The 15,590-nt window shown below is 35.6% G+C and overlaps 1 non-coding gene across 1 annotated transcript; it reads left to right on the forward strand.

Annotated features, from left to right (window-relative positions):
• The first annotated feature begins 14,531 nt into the window (after nucleotides 1-14,531).
• On the forward strand, nucleotides 14,532-14,639 carry LOC112704493 (small nucleolar RNA R71). The gene has a single exon (XR_003155117.1). It is a non-coding gene; the product is annotated as a small nucleolar RNA R71 (small nucleolar RNA).
• Nucleotides 14,640-15,590: the final 951 nt, after the last annotated feature.

Here is a 15,590-nt window from a genome sequence, read left to right on the forward strand (position 1 = left end):
CCCACACTTGACTAGAGGAACAAGTGATAATTTTCGTGTCAATTATGAAAGGTTTAAATTAGTGAGTGACACGTGGATGTGGATGAGGAAATCAAAATGAGCCACAAACATTTCGTGGATGGGTTTCAATATGCATGTAGAGTTTATTGGACCGAATAAGGAATTAAGGACCCTCTCGCAAGTGGATTGGATGGTAGATTGCTAATTGAATGATTGGTTCCAATATCATCGTAAGACAAAATATTCTAGGATGTGAACATGTGATGATGGAGGAACTCTTGTCTTCATGCTAATGCATGCTAAGCTGTGATCAAATTCACCTCTCATAGTTTCCTCCAATATCTAATTATTATTATTATTATTATTATTATTATTATTATTATTATTATTATTATTATTATTATTATTATTATTATTATTATTATGTGACTAGTTTAATTCATTTTTACAAAAGTTTTAAAAATTTTCTTAGTAAATGTTCTTCTATTGATTAAGGAATCAAGATATTTATCATATTGCCTAATATTACGTTGGTTACTTTTTAAAATTTTTAAATGTCCATATGATATTTTGAAAGAGTTTAGTTAATATTAGTAAAAGTTTTTAATCTTTATAATGAAAATGTAATAATAGCAATAAAATTGAAAACTTTATATTTTTATAAAAAAAATCAGTTAGTAATTTTACATCTATTTTTAAGACATATATTAACTAAACTCTAGATGAAAAAAGGGGATAGATTTAAAAGAAAATTTAAAAAAAAAACAATGTTTTTGTTATTCTTTTGAAAACCTTATAAAAATTTAAGTTATGGATTTTAAAAATTTACTAACATGATATTAATTAAATTAAATAAAAAATATCAAAATTATTATCACAAATATATATATATATATATATATATATATATATATATATATATATATATATATATATATATATATATATATATATGTGTGTGTGAAATTTGGTGACATACATTTATGTCTTCTTTTATTTCTTTGTATTTTGTGGTAGTAAAAAACAAAATATTTTAATATAGTATGTTTTAGCCCACAACGATTTAATATGAGAACGACTCTAGTAAATTCGTTGTAGGTTATAATGAGACACTTGTTGATGCTTTGTAATCTCATAGATGATAGTTTGTTTAGTAAATTTGTGGTTATTAAATCACTCCTCTACCTCAGCCTATGACAACAATAAAGACGTCTCACGGCCCACAAATTCAGTCTAACAGAATACACAAATTCAATTATAATTTTAGTCTTTATCTTATCTTATAGTTATCTTTATCTTTATCTCTATCTTATCTTTATCTTATCTTTTATCTTTCATAGACTAATCCTCTATATATACTTAGTTTTACCTTCATAGTGAACAATTCAATCAATCAACAATCAATAAATTTTCTTCATCTTTTCTTTTCTTTCACAATTTTGTTATCTTTGTATACTCTTTCCGTTTTACAATTTTTCTTCATAGTTTTACTTTGTATACTCTTTCAAATAAAAAATTTTAGCCGTCTTATCTATATCACCACTACTCGACCGGACATCATGTATGCAACTCAACAATTAAGTCAATTCATGGCATCTCCTACTGAATCTCATCTTCAAGCTGCCAAGCATGTGTTACGATATCTGAAAACTAGTCCCGGTAAAGGACTTTTCTTTCCAAGGGAATCAGAAATTTAGCTTCTTGGCTTCAGTGACTCTGATTGGGCTGGATGTCCTGACACTCGACGATCTTTAACAGGTTATTGTTTCTTCTTAGGCAATTCTTTAGTCTCTTGAAAGACCAAGAAACAAACCACCGTTGCCCGCTCATCCATGGAAGCAGAATATCGTGCACTTGCCAACACAACTTGTGGACTTCAATGGATACTAAATGTGTTACAATTTTTACGCATCTCCCCTATCCACCCACCAGTTTTATATTGTGATAATCAGAGTACTCTTTATATTGTTGCTAACCCGGTTTTTCATGAACGAACCAAACATTTAGAGGTTGATTGTCACTTGGTTCGACAAAAAGCTCAAGCTGGAGTGAAGAAACTTCTCCCAATTCCCTCTTCTGGGCAACTAGCCGACATCTTCACCAAGCCTTTGTCTCTTCAACCCTTCCATCTTAATCTGAATAAGCTTAGTATTCTTGACATCTTTCATCCTCTAGCTTGCCGGGGCGTATTAAATCACTCTTCTACCTCAGCCCATGACAACAATAAAGACGTCTCACGGCCCACAAATTTAGCCCAACAGAATACACAAATTCAATTATAATTTTAGTCTTTATCTTATCTTATAGTTATCTTTATCTTTATCTCTATCTTATCTTTATCTTATCTTTTATCTTTCATAGACTAATGCTCTATATATACTTAGTTTTACCTTCATAGTGAACAATTCAATCAATCAACAATCAATAAAATTTCTTCATCTTTTCTTTTCTTTCACAATTTTGTTATCTTTGTATACTCTTTTCGTTTTATTAGTTGTCATGATAAATTCTCTTCATATGATCTTAGTTTCTGCATAGAAGAGTAGAGAACCAATTTTTATAGAAGAGGTACTCAGAAGATGATGAAGACAAAATGTCTATCATCTTTTATTTAAGATATCGACAAAGATTTTAGGAGAATTCTAATTCAATCTGAAGGTTCCTCAAGTTTTGAAACACAATAATACTCTATGCATTTTTTACTTTAAATTTGGAGTTTATGGCATAACAAGAATTTTCAGACATAGAATTTGGATTTGAGGCCGGAGATTTGCTTGGTATTTCAACTCTAACTGAGTTTTAAATTGGACAATCCTCCCAAAATAAAAAAGAAGCTATACTTAATGTTAAGAGTTATAGCATCTATGGTAGAGTTAAGTATAGATTGTTGGAGTCAAATCACATCAAGTATTAGAAAAGTGCAAGAAATTTAAAAAATATTGCAATTGATTGAATTAGATCACATTTCGATAAAAAAAAAAGATACTTACAAAGTCAGAAGATATAATAAATCTCACATATGTCTATCAACTAGGATACCGAGAGGTCACAATTAGCTTAATTACCTTGTGATATGTGCTTTTATCTTTCTGATGTAATGAAAATACCCTGTGTCACGTACTAATAAAGATTGGATAGAAAAAATAACTACGATCCAACATGTTCTCTCTCAACAAATGCAAAAATCTCTAGAATGATGTTAGAATTTTCATCTTGCACAATCGTTAGATGCAATATACTCCCAAATTTAACATACAAGTGAGTCCCGCCAATATTAATGAGCAGCTTGTAATGCTTGAAAGTCTCAACATATGTTAAAAAAGATAGTAAAAGTACACTGACGACTCATCAACCTTGTCCCAACTCTAACCAGAAAAGTCTTTAACACCGCAATGCTGTCAAACATGGTTATCTGCATGCCTAAAACTTATCTTGGTATCTCGTGTATAACACTTCTCAATCTCCATAAATCTATATAACTACCTTTTGTTTTACTAAAGAAATCTTTCTGTAATTCGCTAATAACTCACCTCAATTGTATTTTGTAAAATATTTATTAACATAGCCACATCATTTCTAACCACAAAAGATGAAAGCACAAAATCTATCGTAATAACAACGAGAATCTTGTAAAATAATTACTCTACACGCTTGATTCCATACGCTTCAAGTCTTTGTATTATGTTATTTGCGAATTACAACTCAACAAAACTAGTTGATTAACAAATAAAGAAATACGTTGGATTTCTGTTTGTGAAACTTATTCCCCTCTAAATTTTTTTCTTGATTTTTCCTTTGTGGTGTACAAGAGTTAAAAAAAAAACACTTTTACTATTAGACATCGTATTTGCCATTCTACACGTTTAAATATGTATTTATAGGCTCATCTTCTCTACTAAATCGTTGGTAGGTCAAAGACATTGAGATAATTGTTTACAACGAACTTCTCTCTGCTCTACTAAATCGTTGCAGCTCACAATGAACTACACAAACGAATTATCTCATTAATTCGTTATAGTTTGTAGTAATAAATATACACATTCTTATATTAAATTGATGGAAGCTACAACAAACCTCTCTCTAACACTACTAAATCATTGCGCCTCACAACGATTTACAGTCTTACACTCTTCTTATTAATTTGTTAGTGAATTAACTAGTCATTCTAATATTAAATTGTTGTGGCCTAAAACAAGCTACTTTAAAATATTTAGTTCGTTTTTTACTATAACAAATTATATAAAATAAATTAAATTAAAAGAGGACATAAATGTTACCAAATTTCATTTAGGATATTTGAGCAAATTTTGTTAGAAAGTATTTTATATGCGTAATTTACCTATTATTGACTAGCTAATGTTTTTTGTGAGTTGAATAAACTTTTTGTCCTGTAAAGTTTGCAATTTAAAGTTTTGGTTCTTATCCAAAAAATTCATAAAAGAATTGATGAAACTGATTTTTAATTTTTATTGTTCTACCACATATTCTTTTGATGTTCAAATTGTTATCTAACATATAAATTAATTAATTTGAAAATGTTATATGATGCTTTAAATAAACTATTTAAAACAAATTTTAGAGGTGGATATTTTTAGGCGTAAATACTCGATTTGGTCTTTAATCTTATTTTTATGAGGCATAACGTAATTTAATCATTCTTAAATCTCAACCAGGTCCCTATCCATTAAAAAAAATGTACAAATCGACCCTTGCTACCAAATGACGAAAGGTTATCGTTGACGTATTAAGTAGCAGTATCACGTGTCACCTTCAAATGGTTGTAGGGACTAAAAATTCTTCCCTACCTTTTTTCTTCTTGTTCCTTCTTCCTTCTTCTTGTTCTTCTCTTCACTTGTTCAGTTTACTGGTAAGTAGTAGAGAACAAAAAGAGAAACGATGACATACCTCAACATCTCCACCAATGTCTCTCTCAACGGCGTCGACACCTCCTCTATCCTCTTCGAAGCCACCTTCATCGTCGTCCATCTCATTGGAAAATCCGAAGCTATTAGCTTCTTCCTCATTTATAATTTCTAGATTTATTTTTTGTTACTGAACAAATAGAGTTTGAATTTTTATGCGTGTGTCACGTGATATATTATATAGATAGTTCCTAAATTTTACCTGCTTAAAATTTCTATGGATTATTAAGTATTTTAGATTTATCTTTTCTGGTGATGGTGGTAAAAGATTTTGGAAGGTAGATCCTTGAAACGAATGAAAAATATAATAAAATTTAGTGATTGTGAAAGGGATGATAGTGAAGTCCACCATTGATGAAGTAATGAAAGCTCAATGATGTCTGGCATTGATGAAGAAATAGAAGCTCAGTGGTGTTTATGTGAAAAAAATTGAGAATGAGTGAGTGAAGGAAGGAAGACTTTGAAGAAAAGAAACAAAGGGATACATCATCTAAGGAGAAACAAAGGTACAATGTTAAAATTTTGAAAAAGAGAAGGAGGATAAGAAGAAGGAAGAATAAGGGGATAGGAAGGGGATTTTTAGTGGGAGTGGATCTTTTTCGGTGAAAAAAAAATTGGATAGTGTCAATTACTTAATCTCACCCTTTATTGCTCTCTTTCTCATATTTATTTTTGGTCCCACTTATAAAATTAACGGTGAGAGATCACACTTTATTTTCTCAAGTGTGAAAAAAATTGGAAAGGATCCATTTCCGTTTTTAGTCCCTATAATTATCTAGAGATGACACGTAGTACTGTTACCTAACACATCACCAACAATCTTTTGTTGTAGCGACCTTCAGTTTTAAAAATATAAATATAAATAAGTTATAATTTATTTTATAAAATTAAAATTCCTTGTTTTTAAAAAAATTATTTTTATTATCAGTAATTAAGCTAATTTTATAATAATTTTAATTTAATCAAATTTATATTATTATTATTATTATTATTATTATTATTATTATTATTATTATTATTATTAACATTGTATATAATTACCGTAAGTATTAAATTACATTATAAGTTTATATATACTATATTCTTTGCATTACTCTTATTATTACTATTATTACGTTTATTATTATTATTATTATTATTATTATTATTATTATTATTAAATGATCATCATTACTATTTCTAATATTATTATTACTATTATTAATTATGAAACATGGAAATCAAAGGCGGTTTTGATTTTACATTAAGTTACATATATATTAGTAATATCATTATGTATTAGGTTATATATATATTATAAAGAGAGCTAGGCGGTGTATTTAACATATATATATATATATATATATATATATATATATATATATATATATATATATATATATATATATATATATATATATATATATATATATATATATATATATATGATTAGCGTATGCGAGAGGGTAAAAGGAAAGAAAATGGTGAGAGAGAAGAGCGTGGTCGACATAAATTCTTTCGAATTTTCGGTTTCGATTTCTTGAAATCCGTAACTCCAATAAAAAATTTAATTCGGTAAGAGTATTCGTAACCTCCTCTTCTACACGTTGGCACCACTTTTGACCGGTAGAAATTGACGGTGACGTAGCTCCTCTACCTCTTGAGTTTGACCAACTGGAGTTTTAGGAGGCATAAATGATTCTGGACATTTTCTTCTTCGATAGCTCAGTCAGAAAGTTTCTCTAGAGTTTCGAATATTTTGATTCCGTACGAAGGTATGGTTTTAGTTTCTTGTAGTTAATATTTAATGTCACGTGAAAACTTAGGCTAGAAGACCTTAAGATAGGAATGAATTGAATGTATAATTGATGGATTGTGTATATGGTATAAAATGTGTGGTTTAGCTATTGTTAATGATTTGCTGTTGAAGTTGGTCGGTTTGGAAAAAGATTTAATATTGGTATTAGTCTGATTTTGAAATAATTTATTACTGGAAATGATTTGAATGACTGAGAGGTGTTTGATTTGATAGTTGGGACCCTTAAAGGATGGCAGAAATTCGAGTTTTAGAGGAAATACTGCCAGAACTTCTATAAGAATTGGATTTTTGATTTGAGGTATTATTTTAAAAGGGAAAGAGATTATTATGTGGCTTGTGTATTTGAGACTATTTGTTGACCCTCTGTCGCAAGATGTGACCGGACACTTTAACTCCCCGGATTCCTCCATGGGCATATATATATATATTGAATATTATATTTGAGCTTGGAGTTCGTCTCCATGGAATACTATATTATTGAGCTTGGAGTTCGTCTCCATGGAATACTATATTATTGAGCTTGGAGTTTAACTCCATGGAATACTATATTATTGAGCTTGGAGTGTGACTCCATGGAATATTATATTTGAGCTACCAGGACATGTCGGGTTGGCTGTATAACCGACAGATAAGACTCATCAGCCATAAGACAGGCATACATCATATGCATTTGTTTGTTTGCTTGAGTATGCATCGTTTTGGTTTGCTTAACTGTTTAATCCTGATTATCCGCTACTTGTTCTATTTGCTGTAAATGCTTCTCTATCTGTGTTTTCCTTGCTTGAACTGTGTGTGTTTGTTTTCTGAGAAATCCCTCTTGAAGAAGGTGTGAGGGGAGAGGGTTGTTCCACCAGTGATTCAAAGGATTGGAGGAGACAGAACGTGAAGTATTAGGTTAAAGTTAGTTTCAGAACTAGAATTACCTTAGATGCTTACCTAACTTTTGGTTTAGTTTATTTTCCTTAAGAATGATTTTGAGTGTCGGAGTTCTAGGAATGCCTCCGGCTTTCCCGGGACCTTTTATATTAACTATGCGGGCACCTTTACCATACTGAGAACCTCCGGTTCTCATCCCATACTATGTTGTTGTTTTTTAGATGCAGGTCGAGAGACACCTCATTGAGCGTCTGGATATCCTCCTTTCAAGCGAAGAACTACTTTTTTGACTGTCATATTTTGTTTTTGGGCTACGTATACATGTTTATAGAATCTCCACATGTACATTTTATGTTTTGTCCCTCCTAGAGGTCGACTTGGAGATACAGGGGTTTATTTTGTGGTTTGAGTTTTATTTTGGGTTATATATATATATATATATATATATATATATATATATATATATATATATATATATATATATATATATATATATATATATATAGTTTGGCCGGCCTTAGCTTCGCAAGTCGAGTCTGGAGCTTGCTATCTAAGTTTTGGAACTCTGATATGTATATATGTTTTCAGCTTCCTTATGATTTTTCGTGTCTGGTGCGCGAAATTGTGAACAATACTTTTCACAACTCTCATAATCCCCGGTCATGAACCCCAAAAACTTGGTGTTCAATACCATGGCATTAACACAACTTCGCACAACTAACCAGCAAGTGCACTGGGTCGTCCAAGTAATAAACCTTACGCGAGTAAGGGTCGATCCCACGGAGATTGTTAGTATGAAGCAAGCTATGGTCATCTTGTAAATCTTAGTCAGGCAAACTCAAATGGATATAGTGATAGACGCATAAAACACAAAGATAAAGATAGAGGTACTTATGTAATTCATTGGTAGGAACTTCAGATAAGCGCATGAAGATGCCTTCCCTTCCGTCTCTCTGCTTTCCTACTGTCTTCATCCAATCCTTCTTACTCCTTTCCATGGCAAGCTTATGCAAGGGTTTCACCGTTGTCAGTGGCTACCTCCCATCCTCTCAGTGAAAATGTTCCTATGCTCTGTCACAGCATGGCTAATCATCTGTCGGTTCTCGGTCAGGCCGGAATAGAATCCAGTGATTCTTTTGCGTCTGTCACTAACGCCCCGCCTGCTAGGAGTTTGAAGCACGTCACAGTCATTCAATCATTGAATCCTACTCAGAATACCACAGACAAGGTTAGACCTTCCGGATTCTCTTGAATGCCGCCATCAGTTCTAGCCTATACCACGAAGACTCTGATCTCACGGAATGGTTGGCTCGGTTGTCAGGCGAGCACTCGGTTGTCAGGCGATCAACCATGCATCGTGCAATCAGGAATCCAAGAGATATTCACCCAATCGCAGGTAGAACGAAGGTGGTTGTCAGTCACACGTTCATAGGTGAGAATGATGATGAGTGTCACGGATCATCACATTCATCAAGTTGAAGAACAAGTGATATCTTAGAACAAGAACAAGCGGAATTGAATGGAAGAACAATAGTAATTGCATTAATACTCGAGGTACAGCAGAGCTCCACACCTTAATCTATGGTGTGTAGAAACTCCACCGTTGAAAATACATAAGAACAAGGTCTAGGCATGGCCATGAGGCCAGCCTCCCAGTGATCTAAGATAGCATAACAATGAAGATAGCTACCCCTCGATATGTCAATACAATAGTAAAAGGTCCTACTTATAGAAAACTAGTAGCCTAAGGTTTACAGAAATGAGTAAATGATATAAAAATCCACTTCCGGGCCCACTTGGTGTGTGCTTGGGCTGAGCAATGAAGCATTTTCGTGCAGAGACTTCTCTTGGAGTTAAACGCCAGCTTTTATGCCAGTTTGGGCGTTTAACTCCCATTTTGGTGCCAGTTCCAGCGTTTAACGCTGGGATTTCTGAGGGTGACTTTGAACGCCGGTTTGGGCCATCAAATCTTGGGCAAAGTATGGACTATCATATATTGCTGGAAAGCCCAGGATGTCTACTTTCCAACGCCGTTGAGAGCGTGCCAATTGGGCTTCTGTAGCTCCAGAAAATCCACTTCGAGTGCAGGGAGGTCAGAATCCAACAGCATCTGCAGTCCTTTTTAGTCTATGAATCAGATTTTTGCTCAGGTCCCTCAATTTCAGCCAGAAAATACCTGAAATCACAGAAAAATACACAATCTCATAGTGAAGTCCAGAAAAGTGAATTTTAACTAAAAACTAATAAAAATATACTAAAAACTAACTAGATCATACTAAAAACATACTAAAAACAATGCCAAAAAGCGTACAAATTATCCGCTCATCACAACACCAAACTTAAATTGTTGCTTGTCCTCAAGCAACTGGAAATCAAACAAGATAAAAAAGAAGAGAATATGCAATGAATTCCAAAAACATCTATGAAGATCAGTATTAATTAGATGAGCGGGGCTTTTAGCTTTTTGCCTCTGAACAGTTTTGGCATCTCACTCTATCCTTTGAAATTCAGAATGGTTGGCTTCTTTAGGAACTTAGAATCCAGATAGTGTTATTGATTCTCCTAGTAAAGTATGATGATTCTTGAACATAGCTACTTATTGAGTCTTGGCCGTGGCCCAAAGCACTCTGTCTTCCAGTATTACCACCGGATACATACATGCCACAGACACATAATTGGGTGAACCTTTTCAGATTGTGACTCAGCTTTGCTAGAGTCCCCAATTAGAGGTGTCCAGGGTTCTTAAGCACACTCTTTTTGCCTTGGATCACAACTTTATTTCTTTTTCTTTCTTTTTCTCTATTTTTTTCGATTTTTTTTTAAATTTTCGAAATTTTCTCTTTTTTTTCTTTTTTTTTTTCATTGCTTTTTCTTGCTTCAAGAATCATTTTTATGATTTTTCAGATCCTCAGTAACATGTCTCCTTTTTCATCATTCTTTCAAGAGCCAACATTCATGAACCACAAATTCTAAAGACATATGCACTGTTTAAGCATACATTCAGAAAACAAAAGTATTGCCACCACATCAAAATAATTAAACTGTTATAAAATTCAAAATCCATGCAGTTCTTTTCTTTTTCAATTAAGAATATTTTTTATTTAAGAGAGGTGATGGATTCATAGGACATTCATAACTTTAAGTCATAGACACTAAGACACTAATGATCACAAGACACAAACATAGATAAACATAAGCATAAAATTCGAAAAACAGAAGAATAAAGAACAAGGAAATCAAAGAACGGGTCCACCTTAGTGATGGCGGCTCTTTCTTCCTCTTGAAGATCCTATGGAGTGCTTGAGCTCCTCAATGTCTCTTCCTTGTCTTTGTTGCTCCTCTCTCATGATCCTTTGATCTTCTCTAATTTCATGGAGGATGATGGAGTGTTCTTGATGCTCCACCCTTAGTTGTCCCATGTTGGAACTCAATTCTCCTAGGGAGGTATTTAGTTGCTCCCAATAGTTTTGTGGAGGAAAGTGCATCCCTTGAGGTATCTCAGGGATCTCATGATGAGTGGGGTCTCTTGTGTGCTCCATCCTCTTCTTAGTGATGGGCTTGTCCTCATCAATAGGGATGTTTCCCTCTATGTCAACTCCAACTGAATAACAGAGGTGACAAATGAGATGAGGAAAGGCTAACCTTGCCAAGGTAGAGGACTTGTCTGCCACCTTATAAAGTTCTTGAGCTATAACCTCATGAACTTCTATTTCTTCTCCAATCATGATGCTATGAATCATGATAGCCCGGTCTATGGTAACTTCGGACCGGTTGCTAGTGGGAATGATTGAGCGTTGGATAAACTCCAACCATCCTCTAGCCACGGGTTTGAGGTCATGCCTTCTCAATTGAACCGGCTTCCCTCTTGAATCTCTCTTCCATTGGGCGCCCTCTTCACATATGACTGTGAGGACTTGGTCCAACCTTTGATCAAAGTTGACCCTTCTAGTGTAAGGATGTTCATCTCCTTGCATCATGGGCAAGTTGAATGCCAACCTTACACTTTCCGGACTGAAATCCAAGTATTTCCCCCGAACCATAGTAAGATAATTCTTTGGATCCGGGTTCACACTTTGATCATGGTTCTTGGTGATCCATGCATTGGCATAGAATTCTTGAACCATCAAGATTCCGACTTGTTGAATGGGGTTGGTAAGAGCTTCCCAACCTCTTCTTCGGATCTCATGTTGGATCTCCGGATATTCACCCTTTTTGAGTGAAAAAGGGACCTCGGGGATCACCTTCTTCAAGGCCACAACTTCATAGAAGTGGTCTTGATGCACCCTTGAGATGAATCTCTCCATCTCCCATGACTCGGAGGTGGAAGCTTTTGCCTTCCCTTTCCTCTTTCTAGAGGTTTCTCCGGCCTTGGATGCCATAAATGGTTATGGAAAAACAAAAAGCAATGCTTTTACCACACCAAACTTAAAAGGTTTTCTCGTCCTCGAGCAAAAGAAGAAAGAAGAGAGTAGAAGAAGAAGAAATGAGGGGAAAGGGAATGGCTTTTGTTTTCGGCCAAGAAGCGGAGAAGTGGTGTGTATGTTGTGTGAAAATGAAGGAGTGAAGGAGGGTTTATATAGGAGTGGGGGAAGGGTAGGGTTCGGTCAAGGGAGGGTGGGTTTGGATGGGAAAGTGGTTTGAATTTGAATGGTCGGGTAGGTGAGGTTTTATGAAGGATGGATGTGAGTGGTGAAGAGAAAGATGGGATTTGATAGGTGAAGGGTTTTTGGGGAAGAGGTGTTGAGGTGATTGGTGAATGGGTGAAGAAGAGAGAGAATGGTGGGGTAGGTGGGGATCCTGTGGGGTCCACAGATCCTGAGGTGTCAAGGAAAAGTCATCCCTGCACCAAATGGCAAGCAAAATCTCGTTTTGTGCCAATTCTGGCGTTAAACGCCGGGCTGGTGCCCATTTCTGGCGTTTAACGCCAGCTTCTTGCCCTTTTCTGGCGTTTAACGCCAGCCTGGTGCCCCTTTCTGGCGTTAAACGCCCAGAATGGTGCCAGACTGGGCGTTAAACGCCCATCTGCTAACCTCACTGGCGTTTAAACGCCAGTAGGTGCGTCCTCCAGGGTGTGCTGTTTTTCTTCCTGTTTTTCATTCTGTTTTTGCCTTTTTCATTGATTTTGGGACTTCTTATGATCATCAACCTACAAAAAAAAAATGACAAAGGAAAATAGTTAATTATAAAACATTGGGTTGCCTCCCAACAAGCGCTTCTTTAATGTCATTAGCTTGACAGAGGACTCTCATGGAGCCTCAGAAATGCTCAGAGCTATGTTGGAACCTCCCAACACCAAACTTAGAGTTTGAATGTGGGGGTTCAACACCAAACTTAGAAGTTGGTTGTGGCCTCCCAACACCAAACTTAGAGTTTGACTGTGGGGGCTCTGTTTTTGAGAGAAGCTCTTCATGCTTCCTCTCCATGATGACAGAGGGATATCCTTGGGCCTTAAACACCAAGGATTCTTCATTCACTTGAATGATCAACTCTCCTCTATCAACATCAATCACAGCCTTTGCTGTGGCTAGGAAGGGTCTGCCAAGGATGATGGATTCATCCATGCACTTCCCAGTCTCTAGGACTATGAAATCAGTAGGGATGTAATGGTCTTCAACTTTAACCAGAACATCCTCTACAAGTCCATGGGCTTGTTTTCTTGAGTTGTCTGCCATCTCTAGTGAGATCTTTGCAGCTTGTACCTCAGAGATCCCTAACTTCTCCATTACAGAGAGAGGCATGAGGTTTACACTTGACCCTAAGTCACACAAGGCCTTCTTGAAGGTTATGGTGCCTATGGTACAAGGTATTGAAAACTTCCCAGGATCCTGTCTCTTTTGAGGTAATTTCTGCCTAGACAAGTCATCCAGTTCTTTGGTGAGCAAAGGGGGTTCATCCTCCCAAGTCTCATTTCCAAATAACTTGTCATTTAGCTTCATGATTGCTCCAAGGTATTTAGCCACTTGCTCTTCAGTGACATACTCATCCTCTTCAGAGGAAGAATACTCATCAGAGCTCATGAATGGCAGAAGTAAGTCCAATGGAATCTCTATGGTCTCAGTTTGAGCCTCAGATTCCCATGGTTCCTCATTGGGGAACTCATTGGAGGCCAGTGGACGCCCAGTGAGGCCTTCCTCAGTGGCGTTCACTGCCTCTTCCTCCTCTCTAAATTCGGCCATGTTGATGGCTTTGCACTCTCCTTTTGGATTTTCTTCTGTATTGCTTGGAAGAGTACTAGGAGGGAGTTCAGTAATTTTCTTGCTCAGCTGACCCACTTGTGCCTCCAAATTTCTAATGGAGGACCTTGTTTCAGTCATGAAACTTTGAGTGGTTTTGATCAGATCAGAGACCATGGTTGGTAAGTCAGAGGTATTCTGCTTAGAACTCTCTGTCTGTTGCTGAGAAGATGATGGAAAAGGCTTGCTATTGCTAAACCTGTTTCTTCCACCATTATTATTGTTGAAACCTTGTTGGGGTCTCTGTTGATCCTTCCATGAAAAATTTGGATGATTTCTCCATGAAGGATTATAGGTGTTTCCATAGGGTTCTCCCATGTAATTCACCTCTTCCATTGAAGGGTTCTCAGGATCATAGGCTTCTTCCTCAGATGAAGCTTCTTTAGTACTGCTTGGTGCATTTTGCATTCCAGACAGACTTTGAGAAATCATATTGACTTGTTGAGTCAATATTTTATTCTGAGCCAATATGGCATTCAGAGTGTCAATCTCAAGAACTCCTCTCTTCTGACTAATCCCATTGTTCACAGGATTTCTTTCAGAAGTGTACATGAATTGGTTATTTGCAACCATTTCAATCAGCTCTTGAGCTTCTGTAGGCGTCTTCTTCAGGTGAAGAGATCCTCCAGCAGAGCTATCCAAAGACATCTTGGACAGTTCAGAGAGACCATCATAGAAAATACCTATGATGCTCCATTCAGAAAGCATATCAGAAGGACACTTTCTGATTAATTGTTTGTATCTTTCCCAAGCTTCATAGAGGGATTCTCCTTCCTTCTGTCTGAAGGTTTGGACTTCCACTCTAAGCTTACTCAATTTTTGAGGTGGAAAGAACTTTGCCAAGAAGGCATTGACTAGCTTTTCCCAAGAGTCCAGGCTTTCTTTAGGTTGTGAGTCCAACCATGTTCTAGCTCTGTCTCTTACAGCAAAAGGGAATAGCATAAGTCTGTAGACCTCAGGGTCAACCCCATTAGTCTTGACAGTGTCACAGATTTGCAAGAATTCAGCTAAAAACTGATGAGGATCTTCCAATGGAAGTCCATGGAACGTGCAATTCTGTTGCATTAGAGAAACTAATTGAGGCTTAAGCTCAAAGTTGTTTGCTCCAATGGCAGGGATAGAGATGCTTCTCCCATAGAAATCGGGAGTAGGTGCAGTGAAGTCACCCAGCACCTTCCTTGCATTGTTGGCATTGTTGTTGTTTTTGGCTGCCATAGGTTCTTCTTCTTTGAAGAATTCGGTCAGGTCCTCTAAAGAGAGTTGTGCTTTGGCTTCTCTTAGCTTTCTCTTCAAGGTCCTTTCAGGTTCAGGATCAGCCTCAACAAGAATGTTTTTGTCTTTGCTCCTGCTCATAAGAAAGAGCAGGGAATAAGAAAATGTGGAATCCTCTATGTCACAGTATAGAGATTCCTTTAGGTGTCAGAGGAAAAGAAAAGTAGAAGACAGAAGTAGAAAATTCGAACTTATCAAAGAAGATGGAGTTCGAATTTTGCATTAAGGGATAGTGTTAGTCCATAAATAGAAGGATGTGAGAAGGAGGGAAGTAATTTTCGAAAATTAAGTAAAAGATTTTGAAAACATTTTTTGAAAAACACTACTTGATTTTCGAAAATGAAAGTGGGAAAGAGATCAAGTGATTTTTGAAAAAGATTTTGAAATTAGAAATCAAAAAGATTTGATTGAAAACTATTTTGAAAAAGATGTGGTTAAGAAGATATGATTGGTTTTTAAAAGAATGTGATTGAGAAGATATGATTTGAA

This window comes from Arachis hypogaea, chromosome 7 (genome assembly GCF_003086295.3).
Source record: "Arachis hypogaea cultivar Tifrunner chromosome 7, arahy.Tifrunner.gnm2.J5K5, whole genome shotgun sequence".
In the NCBI taxonomy this organism is placed as follows: domain Eukaryota; kingdom Viridiplantae; phylum Streptophyta; class Magnoliopsida; order Fabales; family Fabaceae; genus Arachis; species Arachis hypogaea.